Below are 17,263 nucleotides of genomic sequence, written 5' to 3'. Positions count from 1 at the left end.
TACAATACACAGAGCCCTACCAGCAAAACCTCCAGCTATCATCCTCTAATGTCATGCCACGTAGTGCAATGATCAAATACAGCAGGAGTTAATGATCAATACCAATGAGAGTTTCAGATTTTTTGAAGCAGCAGATGGCTTTTTTTTAATTATTATTCTGTTTTCATGCAATTTATGAATTTTTTTCTGATTTCAGCTGCTTCATCAGAAACTGATTTTGTAGCAGAGCACTTTTATTTTAATTCAACAGCTTCTAGAGTTAATGACAATGTGCTGTTAAAACATGTAATATACTTTTGTTTATGTTATCATTCTGGAAAGAACTGAAAATGAATTTTAATAAAACGGTTTATTTTTCTCTGCTAGTGAGAGGATGTGTCGTCATGTCAGGGCTCCATCTGTACTGTACGGTATGTGTGCATGACAGAAGTGGTGGTGGTGGTATCGGGGGGGTTTCAGGGTTTTAGGGCTGAATTGTGGAGGACGGGTGCTGATGTGTTCAGGGACCCCTGGGTGTCAGTGTCACCCAGTCTGTCTGCTGCGTTCAGGCCTGCTGCTGAGATGAAAGACTGAGCTCTGATAAAACAGACTGGCTGAGTGTCACACACGCACACACACGCACACACGCACACACACGCACACACGCACGCGTTTGTTCCTCTATACTTGTCAGGACCCTCATTGACATAATACATTCCCTAACCTAAAACCTCAAACAAAGTCTTGACCCTCAGGAAGCCCGTTGAAGAAGTAAGGACTGGGGGAAAGAAGATCCTGGTTTGGGTTAAAATAACGCCGGAGGTGCCATAACTTAAAGCTTCAGTAAGCAGTATATTTTGGCATCCATAATAACCTTTCAGCATATTGTAATTCAAGTGTTCTGAGAGAAAACTAGACTTCTGCTCCTCCTCATGGCTCTGTTTTCAGGCTTTAAAAAATCTAGCCTGTAACTGGAGACTTTGACCAATCACAGGTCATTTCATTGAGAGAGCGTTCCTATTGGCTGTGCTCCGGTCATGTGACCGGAACTTGGCGTTCCTTCACCAGATTTCACAATGGCGGCGGCGTCACACACTTTCTCATTTTACAGCTAAACCGTGCACTACAAGCTGATTCTGAAAACATTTGAGGCGAGAAATAGGGATTAACGTAACAGAATATTGATTCATAGTTGATCAGCGCTGCCTAGTTTGACCGTTTGGTCGGAATTCGCGAGTGATTGATAGCCGGCTCTCATTGACAACTTGGACAGCAGATCTCAGATCAGCTCTTACTGCTTGTTTTCCTCCGGTCTGTAAAATTTTGCAGATGCCGTTAGGAGCACCGGAGGACGAAGAGGCACATGATTTTTTCAGGTTACCTGTTTCATGTACTACTGTCATGATATAGCAACCGTTTTATAAAAATAACCTTTTTTAATCATATATGCTCCAATCTCGCCTACTGCTGCTTTAAGTACGGAAGTTATGTGACAAATATCAACTTTGACCGCTGTTTCACACGGGACATGAACAGCGGTCTCCTGGGCGAAAGTCCTGTGTTTCTCCCTTTAAGGTACATTTTGAACTGATAGAAAGTGTGCAATTAATTTGCGATTAATCACGATTAACTATTTTAATCAGTTGACAACACTAATTTTGTTCTCTGTGGCATCGTTATCTCGTCAATGATTAATGACACAATAAACCTCCATCGCTCTGACAGATCCATGCTTTGTTTAAAGTGACGCCTCGGCAAATGTTTTCCCTTAAATTTCAGAGGCATGCTCCTCCCTCGCCGCTCGTGATCACTTCTCGCAGGATTTTGCCTCGGCTGTATAGGAAAAGGAGCCACCCAGACTTTTGCGTTTGTAGGGCTGGTCTTTTACGATCCAGCCAAAAAAGACCAATCACCCGGATGTTGTTTGTTCTGTCCAACACGTCCATATTGTGTCTGTAATGAAGACTGCGGCCCATAGGGGGTGGTGGCAGGACTCTGCTGTATATTAGTCATCATGTGCTCACAGCTGATTCTCCTGTTGTGGAGAAGATTGTGTGTGTGGCTGGTGTCATGAACGATTATGTTAAAGTGGATGGAGAGACTGAAGGTGGATAAATTCATGGAAAAATATCTGCTGAGATTAAATTTCAGAGCTCGGAGCTTTCAGGCCTGACTGAACTACATCCACTGATAACGTGTTGACCTGCTGGGTGTAACACTGATGCCCGTTGGTTGCAGAAAGCCTGTAACCACCAGTGTGCGTGGGCGTTTTTTTGCCCCCATGGCCCGGATAAATGCTTGCAGTCCAGTGCATCGCAGTGACAACAGGTATTAGGGTATAATTTGAGCATGAAGCTTAATGGAGCTCGAGTAACGAGGCCCAGAGCTGGTGTCCTGCCTGTCTCTCCCATCACGTCAACCGGGCCGGTGGCCTGGTGGCTCCATCACCCGCCGACACCTACAGCGTCTTCATAATGTGGAAGAAACTCCTCGGCTCTTCCACCTGGCTGCCTCAGAACAATAGGGCACATTTGAGCTTGTGCACATTATGGCAACAACACCAGAGAGGGCGATTTTTAATGCGATTATGGTCGTACGATGGCCATGAAGCAGTAAAGTCGCTATAATCCACATCAAGAACGTCCGAGTGGGTTTATGGTTTCATATGGAAGAGAAAGCAGCTGACAAAACAATTTGCAAAGTAGTGTGCGTCATTTAATTTACCAAGTACATGTGTTATATTTATTAAAAAGGCTGAATGGAGAAGATTTAAGATCAATCAGGGTTAAATACTGAGAGGAATCAAGCAGAGTGGCAGCAGGTCAGGACAGCTGGAGACTATCGTTGGGGTCACAATTACAAAAGAAACAGCTGTAAAGCAATGAAGATGGCCATCGCACAAACCCCCAAAAAACTAATTTATAATTCAACAGTTATGAAAATTTGTATAAACATAATATTCTCAATAGGGGTGATAAAACGATTCACTTAAATATCGCGGTTTTTTTTGTTTTGTTTTTTTTACGAATTTTTAATTGATTTTTTTAATGCCAAAATCAATATATTTGCTTCATTTCAGTCTATGCGGAGGTAGAAGGAAGTTACCGCTTTTATTGTTGTATTCTGAGCAACGTGACATCATATCCGTTCCGTATCCATCACCAAAACAAACCGCAGTGTGAACAGAAACACTTTGGACACATTGCAGGAAAAAGCTGCATGCTAACTCTGTCATGGACAGGAAACGTTATTGTATTACGGTAACATGCGGTCAAGCCGGCCGCCACTCTCATCTCCGTGGTCAAATGGGCCGACGCTACAACTGTAGAGCACCCATATACTGACATTTATGTTAAATGCATTCAAACGGCCCCGATGGAGCTGACCATGGATGTATAAAGAGAATGGAGCTGACGGGAGAGCTAGAGACGACCTTGGAGAAGTTAGAGGAAGTATACACGTGTGACTACGTCGGGATTTCAAAATGAGGTGTTAACAAAGGGAACTGTATATACAAAATACATATATAGAAATAAGATTGATTGGATTATATTCACCGGAACTATAAAACATTACATGTCCCTTATAAATTAAAAAGAAAATGCCACTAATTTGTGAGGGAAATGTCTTTATTCTTTGATATTTGGGTTGCTGGAAAAAAAATTAATAAATAATTCCTGACAATGACTGATATATTTGACTTCAGGACATCTCTGACTACATACATGCTGAAAATCAAACATTTTTACTGGATTAATTTAGATATTTTCCGAAAGTAAAAGTCCCTAGAAGTGTATGATTCAACTTTTCCCCCTAGTCTAGTGTTAAAAAAGTTAACAAAAATTACAATAAATCGTAATATTGAATTGAAATACTTAAAAATTGCAATACACATCGAATCAGCACCCAAGTATCGTGATAGTATCGAATCGGGAGATAGGTGTAACGTCCCAGCCCTAGTAAGTTATGTAACACATTTACGTATTTTAACCTAAACCATGATTTTTTCCTAAACCTAACCAAGTAGTTTTGTTTTGACATCGTTAACCAGGTGTTGAAGTCTATCAGACTACCCTACATGTTGAAAAATGATGCTAAAGGGGTCCTGACCAAGCGCCCGTTTGTGACGAGTTGAGAGTGAGAGCGTGTTGTAAAAACATGTGGATGGAAACGCACTTAGTGAGACTAAAACATAGACAAGGAGCTAAAAGAGGCTAAAAAGCTTCATAGTGCTGCAGAGTAATAATTCTCTTCATTCAGTCATCTTTTTCATTATTTATATAAAAATATTGATTAATGCAGCTTTAACTCAAGTCTACAGGGAGAGAGGGTTTGATATTAAGAATTACTTAATATAATAATATTTCTTTAAGCAGTCCTGCCCGGTCTAAAAGTGCACTGATTGAACCTTGGGGGGAAACAAATCCCAAATCCAATCCCAGTATTTTGCTGATAAAGGACTCGTCCTGGTAGAAAACATCATGATTATTTATAAAACCCACTGCAGCATCTGCAATGAGACGAATTCTTAAACAATTTATGTCCTTAGAAAATAAAGTTCCTCTGATAAATTCCTCTGTTCATTAATATCATCTAAAACTCTCTCTCTCTCTCTCTCTCTCTCTTTCGTTCGCTCTCCATCCCTGCTGACTTTCTGCTGGCGAGCGTTTTTAAAAAATCATTGAATTTAGCCGTTTGAGAAGCGCCTCGTCTCAGTTGTCCATCACGTTGCATCATCTTCAAAGCTGCGTTCAACAAGGCTGCATCGTGTTCAACCCATTACAGCGCATTAGGACATGTGGTGCGTTCGCTGGTGTAAGCTGCTGCGACGGTGACGGCGGATCAGACGATGTGATTTTATATTTAGAGACGAGTGTGTGTAAATTATTTCTTGTGTTTGATCTGAGCGCCGCGGACGCTGAACAAGAAGTGAAGTTAGTTCTCTGGATTTAACACTTCACTTCCTGTCCATCTGGTGTGTGTTGATCGGACAGTTGTTAAACAGCTGAGAAACATGTGAATCATTTAAATAACAAATTATCCATTCAGTCTGAGAGTATGGGAAGCAAGGAGTAAAGGGGAGAGGAGAGTAGTGGAAGGAATAAAATAGGAAGGGAGAGGAGGGAAGGAAAGACCAAGAGGTAAGGAGGAGAGAATAGATAATAGGGGACATAGGAGAAATGGGAGAGGAGAGAAGACAGGAGAAGGAGGGGAGGGAATATGAGATTTGGTAAGAAAGAGAAATAGATGAGAGGAGGGGGAAGAGAAAAGGAAATAGGGAAGACAAAACAAAAGAGAAGAGAGATTCACTTTTTGTCAAAACAACCAAAAAGAGATGCGAAACAACCAATAAGAGACGCAAATGTCTACAAATAGATGCCAAACGACGCAAAATTACCAAAAAGAGATGCGTGACGACCAAAAAGAGATGCAAATGTCTACAAAGAAATGCAAAACTACAAAGAGATGCAAAACGATGCAAAAATGCCAAAAAGAGATGAAAAATGTCTCGAAACAGATATAAAACAACTATAAAGATATGCAAAACATCTGCAGAGATGCAAAATTACTAAAAAGAGATGCAAAACGACTACACAGAGATGCAAAACTACCAAAATAGACGCAAAACGACCAAAAAGAGACGCAAAACATTAAAGACATGCAAAACTACTAAAACGAGATGCAAAACGACTACAGAGAGATGCAAAACTACTAATTAGAGATGCAAAACTACTAAATAGAGATGCAAAACCACTACAGAGAAATGCAAAATATCTAAAAAGAGATGAAAAAGCACTACAGAGAGATGCAAAATGACTACAAAGAGATGCAAAATGACTACAGAGAGATGCAAAACAACTACAGAGAGATGCATAATATCTAGAAAAGAGATGCAAAACGACTACAGAGAGATGCAAAATATCTACAAAGAGATGCAAAACGACTACAAAGAGATGCAAAACTATCATAAAGAGATGCAAAACTACCAAAAAGAGATGCAAAAAGTCTACAAAGAGATATTAAACTACCAAAAAGAGATGCAAAACGTCTACAAAGAGACTCAAAACTTTGTCAAAGAGACTCAAAACAACTAAAGATATGTCTCTTTGAATCTGTGGCTCTTGTTCTTATGGAGGAGGGGTGTCTGTGCCCAGGGGCCCATTGTCTCATAATCCTCCCATGTGTACATGTGGCATCTGGATAATTATTTTGTTAATGAAAGTTATTCAGTATATGTATGACATCATTATCCAGAGGAGGAGGAAATGGAGGAGGAGGAAGAAGAGGTTAGAGGGAAGGTGAAGGTTTGAGAAGAAAAGAGGCCAACGAGGGAGGAGATGACGGGAAGGAGGAGGTGAAGGTTGAAGACGTGAAGGGGCGAGGGAGAGGGAATGAGGAGAGCTTAGAGGAGAGGAGGAGGTGATGGCTGGAAGAGGAAAAGGAGTGGTGAAGGATTAACAGTCAGTCAGTCAGTCAGTCAGTGGACTCTCACATGTGTTGGTGATCCACAGACTGGTGAAGTTAAAGCCTGTCAGTGTGTTTCCTGCCGCCCTTTAGTCTCTGTGTGTGTGAGCACTGGTTCTCTATCTCTGTGAGGACCTGGTTCAGTATTAAACCAGCGTAGTGAGGACATTTCTGCATCGTTAGGGCGGCCTTCAATACTTCAAAGGACTGTTTGAAGGTTCAGACTTGGTTTTAGGGTACAGGTTGGGGTTAGGCACTTAGTAGAGGGGAGGACGAAGTATTCAGATCCTTTACTGCGGTAAAAGTACTAATACCACTCTGTGAAAATACTCCACTACAAGTAGAAGTACTGCATTCAAAGCTTAACTACAGTGAAAGTATTGATGTTGTAGTAAAATGTTCCCTATCATTGTTTTCCTATTATATCTCATGTTTCTGGATTAATATTACTGCTGCATTAATGTGTATGTTGCATTTGAACTCCTTTACATACTATTGGCTAGTTTAATCTACAGCAATGCATCATGGTCTATTAAATCATCATGTGTGTAGCGTCGCTGTCCTGTGAGGACCACGTATCTCTAAAAAGTGAGAATAACAGCTCTGTTTTCAGCTTTGTGACGATGCATATTCCAGCTGATCCAAGAGGCTTTTTAAAGGGTGATGCTTTATATTGGGGCTGTCAAAGTTAACGTCATAGTGATGCAAATTTGTTTTTAACTCCACAAATTTCTTTAAGGCATTAACGCAACTAAATTCTGTACAAGAAGTAAGAGTAAACTGTGACAAATTCTCTTAAATCCCTCGTATGTGCCACTTCAGAGCAAATCTGTTTGTATGAGTGGATTTAGCACAAGGCCTGTTATTGTATTGATCACATTAACAGCTCTAATGACAGCTACACACATACTTAAGTGGTGAAAACATACACCATAAACCAGCTTTTCCATGTGCATATATGAGTGTGTGTTATTGTGGAGTGAAGCTAACAGTTTAATCCTTTTATGGAATTGGAGCTCCTGTTTTAACAGCCTTGGATTGAGGACATCAAACACATTTATAGTAAAACTCAAACTAATTCCCCCTCAACTCCAGAACATAATTGTGTGATCACTCTTATTGTCCACAGGTGCTTTTAAATCCAGCCCTCTAATACCCACCACCCAACAAACACTGCAGCTATAAAACAGGAACATTAATACTTCGTCGGTTTGTTGGGAGTTATTGATGAAACAGTGCTCGTGCTTGATTGTTCAGGCGTTTAACGTGAATGTCTGAGGTTCTATTAGATGTGACCAGCTATCATTTTCATTACAGAGGATAATAAAAACCCACCGCAGCTGCAGTGTGCTATGACACGTAATGAGATTCAAGAAGCTGTAATTTCTTTGTTTTTATTGTTCATACTCCAGTAAAACGTCGACCATTTAACCTGTTGAGAGTTTAATGAGTCCCGGGAAGGTGTTAAAAGCTCCATTTTGTATCCCATCAGAAACACAGCAGACAGCAGTGAGAAAATTGTTCCCATAGTTCTTGTCCATGTCACATTTTTGCAGAACTGTTTCACTACAGTAATTTGCCAAAGTGTTTTGGAGAGAGACGTCTACAAAGAGATGCAAAACGCCTACAAAGTTATGGAAAATGACCAAAAAGACATGCAAAACGTCTACAAAGAGATTCAAAACATCTACTAAAAGATGCAAAATGTCTACAAAGAGATGCAAAACTACAAAAAAGAGACACAAAATATCTACAAAAAGACACAAAACAACTACAAAGAGATGCAGAACAACTATAAAGGGAGGTAAAATGACCAGAAAGAGATGCAAAACATCTACTAATAGAAACAAAACGTCTACAAAGAGATGCAAAACTACCCAGATGAGACACCGAACGTCCACAAAGAGATACAAAACAAATGGAGATGCAAAAGGTCTATAAAGAGACACAAAACTGCCAAAACTGTGACTCAATATGTTTGAGATTTAAGAAGCTGTAATATCTGTGTTTTTATTGTTCATACTCCAGTAAAATGTCGACCATTTAACCGGTTGAGAGTTTAATGAGTTCCAGGAAGGTGTTAAAAGCTCCATTTTGTATCCCATCAGAAACACAGCAGACAGCAGAGAGAAAATCATTCCTACAGTCCTCATCCATGTCACCTTTTTGCAGATTTTACTGCTTGACTACAGTAATTTGCCAAAGTGTTTTGAAGAGAGACGTGACAGCAGCGAAAGCTATCATTTGTAAGTTGACAGTGCCGGTAACTCTACCCAGATCTGTACTGAGTGTTGGTGTAGGAACTGTATTTTTATAACCAGTCATACAGGAGTCTGTAAGCTGAGGAAGGCCAAGACTAACAGCAGAGTGTCTCAGACTGATCACCTCCTGGGTGGGCCCACGGATTGATTCGTGTACATAGACATGAATTTCCCTTTTTTTCCGTGATGCTCAGCGCGACTTTCAATAATGTATTTTTTGTGCGCTTTTAATACGAATGTCCAGCAACACGTGATGCACGTGTTATTTTCTGCTCCGGTCTTTTCAAAATAAAACTACTTATTTAGGTTTAGGAATCGATCGATTTGGGTCGGCTTAGACAACAAAACTACTTGGTTAGGTTTAGGAATAGATCACGGTTTGGGTTAAAATAACACCAGAAGTGGCAAAACGTTTGTGACGTTTACTGTACTTGTGTTATGTTGTTTCCGTACGTGTTTTACTTAGTTTACTTTCTTATTTTAAGCCAAACCATGACGTTTTCCCTTACACTAACTAAGTGGTTTTCTTGCCTAAACCTTACTGTGGACGTTTGCGTGGCGTACAAATGGCACACGAAAAGGCTAAAATGCATACTCATGACACATGTAATGTCGTGGTATTTATACGCCTTCCCGTGAGACCAGGTTGGTGGTTTCACACAGTGTAAAGTGCGTCATTTTGCATCAAACCAAAGTAAGTTAACTAGTAACACATCCTGTCCATTAACAACCAGCAGGCTGTTGCACCAGCTGAACATACAGTTGATCATAACTTTCAAAGTAAAATCAACACTAACTGCTTCACATTTTCACACTAAACTTTGCTCAGTTGCACCATTTCTACTTAACTGACATATGAGTCCTACAACTTTCCCAAAAAGACAAAGTAATGTATGCTTTCACACGTTAACGTCGTATACGGAACACGTTTGTCGGTTACCTCATTAATGATTCAACGACCATTTATCAATCGCTGCTGTTGTTCTTGGCAGGTCATTTGAATCCCTTTTGTTGGGGATTTAAGAGTTTGGCTTCTTTCTCAGAGGTCACAGAGTCCTGACGGCTGAAACGATCAAGGCCGGATGGTGAAGAATTGATGGTCAGGTGTCTGAGTGGTGACACTGTATGTCGACGACAGACATGTTTTACAGCTCAGCAGCACTCAAGGATGAAAGTATTTTATGCCAGGGCAGTGGGAGCTCTGAGGCTGATGGTGGAGGCGTGGAGGTTTCAGGTCGACATGAGAAGCATAAAATAAAAACTGGAATAACTAGAAGTACTTATAGGAATACTTTAAAGTACACTGTTTAAGTACACAGAGCATAACTCTTTGTGAAAAATAATACTGACTTTGTGCAGGAACTTGGACATTGGGACTTTCTGGATGGAGTTCTGTGCAGTCTGAGATTTATTTTGAGCCAATCTCTAGTGAATCAGGGCCCTTAGCCTGGCTCAGTCCAAAATTCTAAAATACACCTGACAAAAACTACTTAGCTTCAGGAAAAGATTGCAGTTTGGGTTAAAATAACACCGGAAGTGGCGTAACTTAAGTACGGAAGTTACGTGACAAATAAATCAACACGGACTTGTAGTTTTACGCGGGACACAAACAGCGGTCTCCTGGCGAAAGTCCTGTGTTTTTTGACCCACTCATCCATCATGATCTCCTTGCTACACGCCGTTTGCTGCTCTCTATACTTCCTGGTTCACATTACATATCGCAAAAAAAAGTGAAATTAGTGTCTCCGTACACTACAATACTACAATACAGTACAATAAATACGTTAAATTTCGTGACTATTTCATGAACTGCTGTGCGACTGGGCTGGTTAAGAAGTCGTGGTCATTTCACATATTTCTGTGATATCCTGTTGAATATTAGAGTGGTTTAGATCTTCTAACTCCTGGAGAGAGAGTAAATAAACGTAAATTAAAAGTGATCCAGAGACCAGAAACATTCGACCGTGTTGGTCTCTGTAGAGAAGGAGCTCCAGTGTGTGAATATAAAGCAGGAAAAGACAGATGGAGCCGCGCTGGTTTCAGTCGACAAAGGTTAGACAGGAAAACCTGGAGGAATGAGCTTCTCTCCTGACAGCGGTGACATGCTCCTTTCCCTCGTTTCCTCACCAGCTCTGCCGCTCGCGCTCCATCACGTTGTCACGCTCGGCCCTCATCACTCGGCCTCGGCCCCCGTGGCCCTACGCTGAACCGAGCGGCGGGCTCATTACAGCAGCGGGGGCCTCGGAGGACGGAGAGCTGATGTTTAGCAGCTGAATCCCCCCCCCCCCGCCACCCCACTGCCTGGCATCGGTTTCAGTCTGTCGAGGCGGAGAACGTCATTCATCAAGAGCCGTCAGGCCGTCAGTCACAGCGGCCGGCAGCAGAGAGAGGCCACGGTCATTAGGCTTCCTGCGGGCCCTGCAGCGCCACACTCTGCTGAGAGCTGCTGAAAACCGGGTCTGTGGGTGAAGAACTGGTTATTGAGAGAAATCTGACAAATAGCCGAGCTGATGTGAGGAATGGAGACGGATGGTGAGACACAGTTTAACACCGCTGTGTTTGTGTTTTTACCAGTGAGCAGGGATAAAGTTCACTTTTAAACTGTTTTAATTGCAACGCTCAGTTCCCCACATGCTGCTATATTTGGTTATATTTTGTCTTCCATGCAGCTGTTTTAGTTTATTTCAGCAGTGTTCATTTTGGTACCTGATTTAGTTTGAGTCTTTTAGTGAAAATAGTAGGGCTGTCAATGATTAAAATATTTAATCGCAAATAATCACGGTTGTCCATAGTTAATAGTGATTAATCGCAAATTAATCACACATTTTTTATCTGTTCAAAATGTACCTTAAAAGGAGATTTGTCAAGTATTTAAAACTCTCATCAACATGCGAGTGAACAAATATGCTTGCTTTATGCAAATGTATGTATATATTTATTATTGGAAATTAATTAGCAACACAAAACAATGACAAATATGCTCAAATCAAAACATAGTAAATTGCAGCCCAACAGGCAACAACAGCTGTCAGTGTGTCAGTGTGCTGACTTGACTATGACTTGCACCAAAATGCATGTGATTATCATAAAGTGGGCATGTCTGTAAAGGGGAGACTCGTGGGTACCCAGAGAACCCATTTTCATTCACATATCTGGAGGTCAGAGGTCAAGGGACCCCTTTGAAAATGTCCATGACAGTTTTTCCTCGCCAAACTTTAGCACAGGTGTGGAGCGTTATTTAACCTCCTTCTCGACAACCTAGTATGACATCGTTGGTACCAACGGATTCATTAGGTTTTATATTTTCATATTAAACCAGTAACTTCGATCTAGCTTTAAAACTGAGCTGCTACAACCTCCAAAATATCGATTGCATTAATACGTTATAGAAATTAGTGACATTAATGCGTTATTATCGCGTTAACTTTGACAGCCCTAACAATGACACAGTAAAAGATACATGGGATACGTTCCTTGGAAGGAAAATTAACAGATTTTTGGACTAAATTCATCCACAATCCCGCTGGGCAGGCCAATCTGGGCTGCTGCACTTTGACTTCTTCTCTTGTTGGGTGACAGCACATCTTCTCACAGTGGACACGGATAAACTTATCATTGAGGAATAAAACATCTGGACCTGTAGGAATGATTAAAGATACATAGACTCTGACAAAAAATGTGTAGTTTTTGTAAAGATGTGTACAAAGAGGAGTTAATAAGACTGAATGAGGAGCAGACTGACCGTCTGACTTGTAGAAACAGCCTGATATCTCAGCCCGGCCTCATGTTGACAGCAGCAGGATGGCCTGCAGAGGAGAGAGGGATAACTCGGGGTTGAAACGCTGGCTGTCGGAGGAGAAGATCTTAATATAGAATCTACTGACTCTGTCACTTTTACCCCCCAAAACAGAGAGCGAGCCTGCAGCACTGGATTTCTGCACGCTTCACTGTTTATTAGAGGAGCACTTCCTGCTTCTCAGCTCGTACAGACGCTCTGGGTTTGGACTGATGTTCAGCTCGCAGTGGGGAGGCTGTCGGTGGATGATGAACTAGTGAACACTGCAAGTCAGATAATTAGTTATCTCAGTGTGTTTTGAGTCTTTAAACAGTTGGTTTTATGTTTGGCCTTGATAAGTTTGGTACTGGCTTCATCGTACTGTACAGCCAGAGGTGTAGTTGGACACACTCTTTGACTTCTTATTGTCACAGCTCAGATTTTGGACTGGGACACACATGAGAGACAACTGAGTCAACAGGATGTCGTGTACATGAGGCCCAACGATGTCAAATGACAAATGAATATTGTGCTCCAAGATTGACCCCCCAAAATTTTTTTATTTTCCTGGATTTCCTTCTCTGCACATATACCCCAAAACAGACACAGAAACGGACATTATCAATCCATTCTCAACTCATCAAATACAGCCGCTTGGTCAGCGCCCCTCGGTATCGGAGACCGACGCACGAGGTACCCCTCTTACGTTTCAATATACATGCATAGTGTCCTTTCAAAATAACCTTCTGTATTCACAGGAAGTTAGGTTTAGGCAACACAACCACTTTCTCTGCGTTCCAATACCCATATCACCATGTTTTTATATGCCAGAAAATTATTTAGTATGTCCCAATACATAGTATGTCAAATGCAGTATGCCATACGACATTCGGTCACATTTTGCCGTATTCAAGCCAGCATGATTTTCTGGCTATTCTGACCCACAATCCTGAATCCTACACAGAGGATATATGAGCAAGACGGTCAAAGCTGAAGTCACAATGTTATGACAAAGTAGTATGTCCCAATTGTATGCATACTGCATGCCCCAGTACGTACTTTGTAAGGGCAGCTGCAGTACGTACTAAAAGTAAAAGTAAAAAGAAAAAGTGTGAGGTTTGAAACGTTGCCTTAACCACAATCTTTTCCAGAAGCTAACTAAGTAGTGAAGTGTTCCTGTGAAGACATAAGTTTGTTTTGAAAAGACAGTATGCATGTAACAAGCTGAAATTGACTTCTGTTGCTGGACATTCATAGGAGAACGCAAAAAAAATTAGGAACAACATTTTGTAAGATATCATATGAACCGTTGTATGGGGATATTTTGGTCTGCTCAGGTGCAGTTGGCTGAGAGTTTGATTTAATTTCTGTATCTCATTGAACAAAAAGTTATTGTAAAAACTTTTTGGTGACACAGAAAAATATTTTTGCATTCCCATTCAGTCCGTCTAAACAAACTGACAAAGTTATTTTTGTATGGAAAACTAAGATGGAAATCTCACATCTTATACTCACATGTCTGTCTGTAGGTGAGCGAGGCGGCTGCCGACTGATTGACAGCTCTTTGAAAAGGCGCATTATTAGAGACAGAGTGGAAAGAAATAGCTTCAAAGACCTACTGTGTGTGTGTGTGTGTGTGTGTGTGTGTGTGTGTGTGTGTGTGTGTGTGTGTGTGTGTGTGTGTGGCACTGTTCCAACACTGAAGAGTCCAACGGCCGTCAAGTGCTTCACTCAGCCAGTTTTCTCTTTTTTCATTTATTCGTCAGGCGTAATTATTACTTCTGTTGCTGGTCATTAAGTGTGTGTGTGTGTGTGTGTGTGTGTGTGTGTGTGTGTGTGTGTGTGTGTGTGTGTGTGTGTGTGTGTGTGTGTGTGCGTACAGAAGGTAGTAATCACACAGTTTGTGTCTGTCAGAAACGTGTCAGTCATCAGTGAGCAGTGAGATTCAGCTTTGTACTTAAAGGGAAATACCACTCAATTTAAACTGTCATTTGGAGCCTGTTATTCATCTACTACACACACACACACACACACACACACACACACTAACACACACACACACATACACACACTAACACACGCACACACATTCGTCAGTCGGGTAGAAACATGTGTTCCTCACTCGTCGGTCGGGTTGATGGTTCTCAGATTGCTGCGTGACATTTTGGACAGATGGAGGGTGGAGGATAACTGTCGTTCACCTTCCTCCTCCCTCCTCCTCCTCCTCCTCTTAATTTAAACCATCTGTCCTGACTCTGGATGACGGTCTGATCTGGCACTAACCTTAACTTCACCACAGTATGGAAACCGTTTATCTTCAGGGTCGGTGGGGAAGTCTGTAAAGGCCCAGACACACCAAACCTGACGCTAGAGGGATACCTAGAGTCATAGTTTGAAGCGTAAGGCCGCTGACCAAGCGTCGGTATTTGATAAGTTGGGAGTGAGAATGTGCTGGTTTCGATGGTTGAATGTTTTTAATGGTACGATGGAGTATTAGGGCCACATTGAGGAAAAAAAAAAATCTGAGTTTACGAGAAAAAAAGATCGTCAGCAAAGCCCTGATTGTTTGATGGTTCTAAAGATTATCTTTCCAGATGTTAAGAGTGTTTTTACATCCCCCGATCGGCTCTGAAGTCCATCCTGGACGCACAGATTTCACATATTAAATATTAAACATGTTCAATATTTCTGAAGGGATATCCTGTTGTGTGTGGGGAACCCCCAGGACAGCCAATGACGCAGTCACGTTGGAAAGAACAATAGCCAATAGAGAACCAAGCTGAATGAAGAAGGAAGGACAACCACCGCCGTCATGTCGGCCGCGGCTAATGCATGAGCTAATGTTAAACGCGAAGCATAAAGTAGTAGTGTTTATTCAACGTGTCTCCATGACTTCATCCATCCATTCTTCGTGAATTTTCAGTACAAAGTATCGCAACATCGCAAATTCTTCCTGCCCGTCACGTTTGATCGCCAGAGAATCGGGACTCTTGTTGTTGATGAATGAATCTGTTAGTGTGTGGTTGCTGTTTTGGCCAAATCGTTGCTCTCCACACACTATAGGAACAAAACTGTTAAATTTAACACAACATGTTGTTATGTGTGGACTCTCTCACATTTTACACATCTGGTATGATTTGAAACATCTTTAAGGGCGGGCCAGCCTTGAGACGGCAAAACATTTTATAAAACGTCTGAAAAACTTTTTATCCAAGTGTCTTGTATCCATTCATGGACTCATTTATTCAACTATTTTCACTAAATTATTGCTAAACAAACATTTTTAGATGTTTTTTTGTGCATGTGTGTTGTCTTAAATTAGATGAATTCCTGCTTGTGTTTTCAGAGAGTGTCTTTAACTCACTTTCCCCTCCTACAGTCTGGATTTGAACCAGCAACCTCCTGACCTCCTCCCCCCTCCCTCTCTGTGTTTGGCAGATGTCTGAAGCCAAATTACAGCAGTTCAGGCCGACAGTGGAGCAGTGTGACGGAGCCGACGGTGTCGAATGTCCTGTCAAAACCGCTCAGTCCACTCTTTCATCACAGCTCGCCCTCTCTTTCCTCTGCTGAAGAAGAGGAGGAGGAAGAGTGATGATAAAGTCATCCTGAACTTTCTAAGGGATAAAAGGTTGACAAAATAAAATTTAATTTGAACTGTAATTTTTTTGATCTCATCTCTGCCGTCTAGACGAGCTCGGAGATAATCGTGTTTACACGGCGTCATTTATTTAGCGGTTAATGACACGCCGCCGTGCTATTAAACCTCTTTATCTTCCATCCTATTATACATGTGATCTGATTTTCCTCCGCGCCGCTGCACATTTACATATCCACTCACTCACACTCCACTGACTAATAAGTTTCGGCTTAATTAAACTCGTTTGCATGTGGTGAAATCCCATCATGCGGCATAATGAGATGAGCCCTGTGTGATCGCAGGTTGTCAAGGTGTGTGTAAAACAACGGGTATATTTAGCCGAGCCGCCTCTGGGTGAAGACGTTCAGCAGCGGTGCGTGTAATAGAGCCGAAGCCTGTATGGGTGGATACTGTACAGCGTCCCGTCATGTCTGAGAGGCTGATCTAAGGTCATTTAAAGACAACACCTGTCTTCTCTGAGCCTCTTTCAGACATGCACCTGGTCACATTAACGTCTTTACATTTTTACATGGTGGACAAAAAGACAATCTGATATCAGCAATGTGCTGTATAAACACTGTTAAAGGAAGTCTGTAGGATTTAGGGGGATCTATTAGCAGTAATGAAATGTAATATTCATAACTATGTTTTCATTAGTGTGTAATCACCTGAAACTAAGAATCGTTGTGTTTTTGATGGCTTAGGGTCCTCTTCACGGAGGAATTACTGTTTTATGTGAATGGAGTCTGGTGGCTTTGAAGAGGTAAAGGCGAGGTAAAGCAGCTGTGGACGGTAGCAGCAGAAAAACATATTTTTGCAACCTAAAAAAATTGACATCAGTTTAAGTGTACGCTATATTTAGAACATTTTCACCGCTTTACCTCGCCGTCAGACAGCCCTTTCTGACGGGGAACTGAAGTCGTTATCTATGCTCTCTTCGAAGCCACCAGACTCCTTTGACAAAACCAGTAATTTTACCCCTCAGAACACAGGAGTTGCTGGTCTACCGCTGCATCAATCAGTTAGTTTGTTTGTGTTATCGGCGCACACATGACACGCCAAAAGCAAGAATGGCGTTCTTATTACACGCTTTTGCCCTGCGCATTATCGTGTCATTCACACTTCTTGTCGTGCAACCGGGCTGGT

The 17,263-nt window shown here is 41.5% G+C and overlaps 1 protein-coding gene across 5 annotated transcripts in view; it reads left to right on the top strand.

Annotated features, from left to right (window-relative positions):
- The window catches only part of LOC141779560 (neural-cadherin), a 183,099-nt gene that overhangs the window by 13,609 nt on the left and 152,227 nt on the right, over nt 1–17,263 (top strand). For 4 of the 5 annotated variants that reach the window (XM_074654446.1, XM_074654442.1, XM_074654443.1 and 1 more), the window contains exon 3: nt 15,919–16,108. The exons of the other annotated variant lie outside the window; for it this stretch is intronic. The gene's annotated coding sequence lies outside the window, so the exon portion shown is untranslated. The remainder of the gene's footprint in view (nt 1–15,918; nt 16,109–17,263) is intronic. 5 annotated transcript variants of the gene reach the window in all.

This window comes from Sebastes fasciatus, chromosome 12, assembly GCF_043250625.1.
Source record: "Sebastes fasciatus isolate fSebFas1 chromosome 12, fSebFas1.pri, whole genome shotgun sequence".
Classification (NCBI taxonomy): Eukaryota; Metazoa; Chordata; class Actinopteri; order Perciformes; family Sebastidae; genus Sebastes; species Sebastes fasciatus.
The sequence above is the reverse complement of the archived record's forward strand: the minus strand, read 5'-3'. Positions and strand labels throughout refer to the sequence as shown.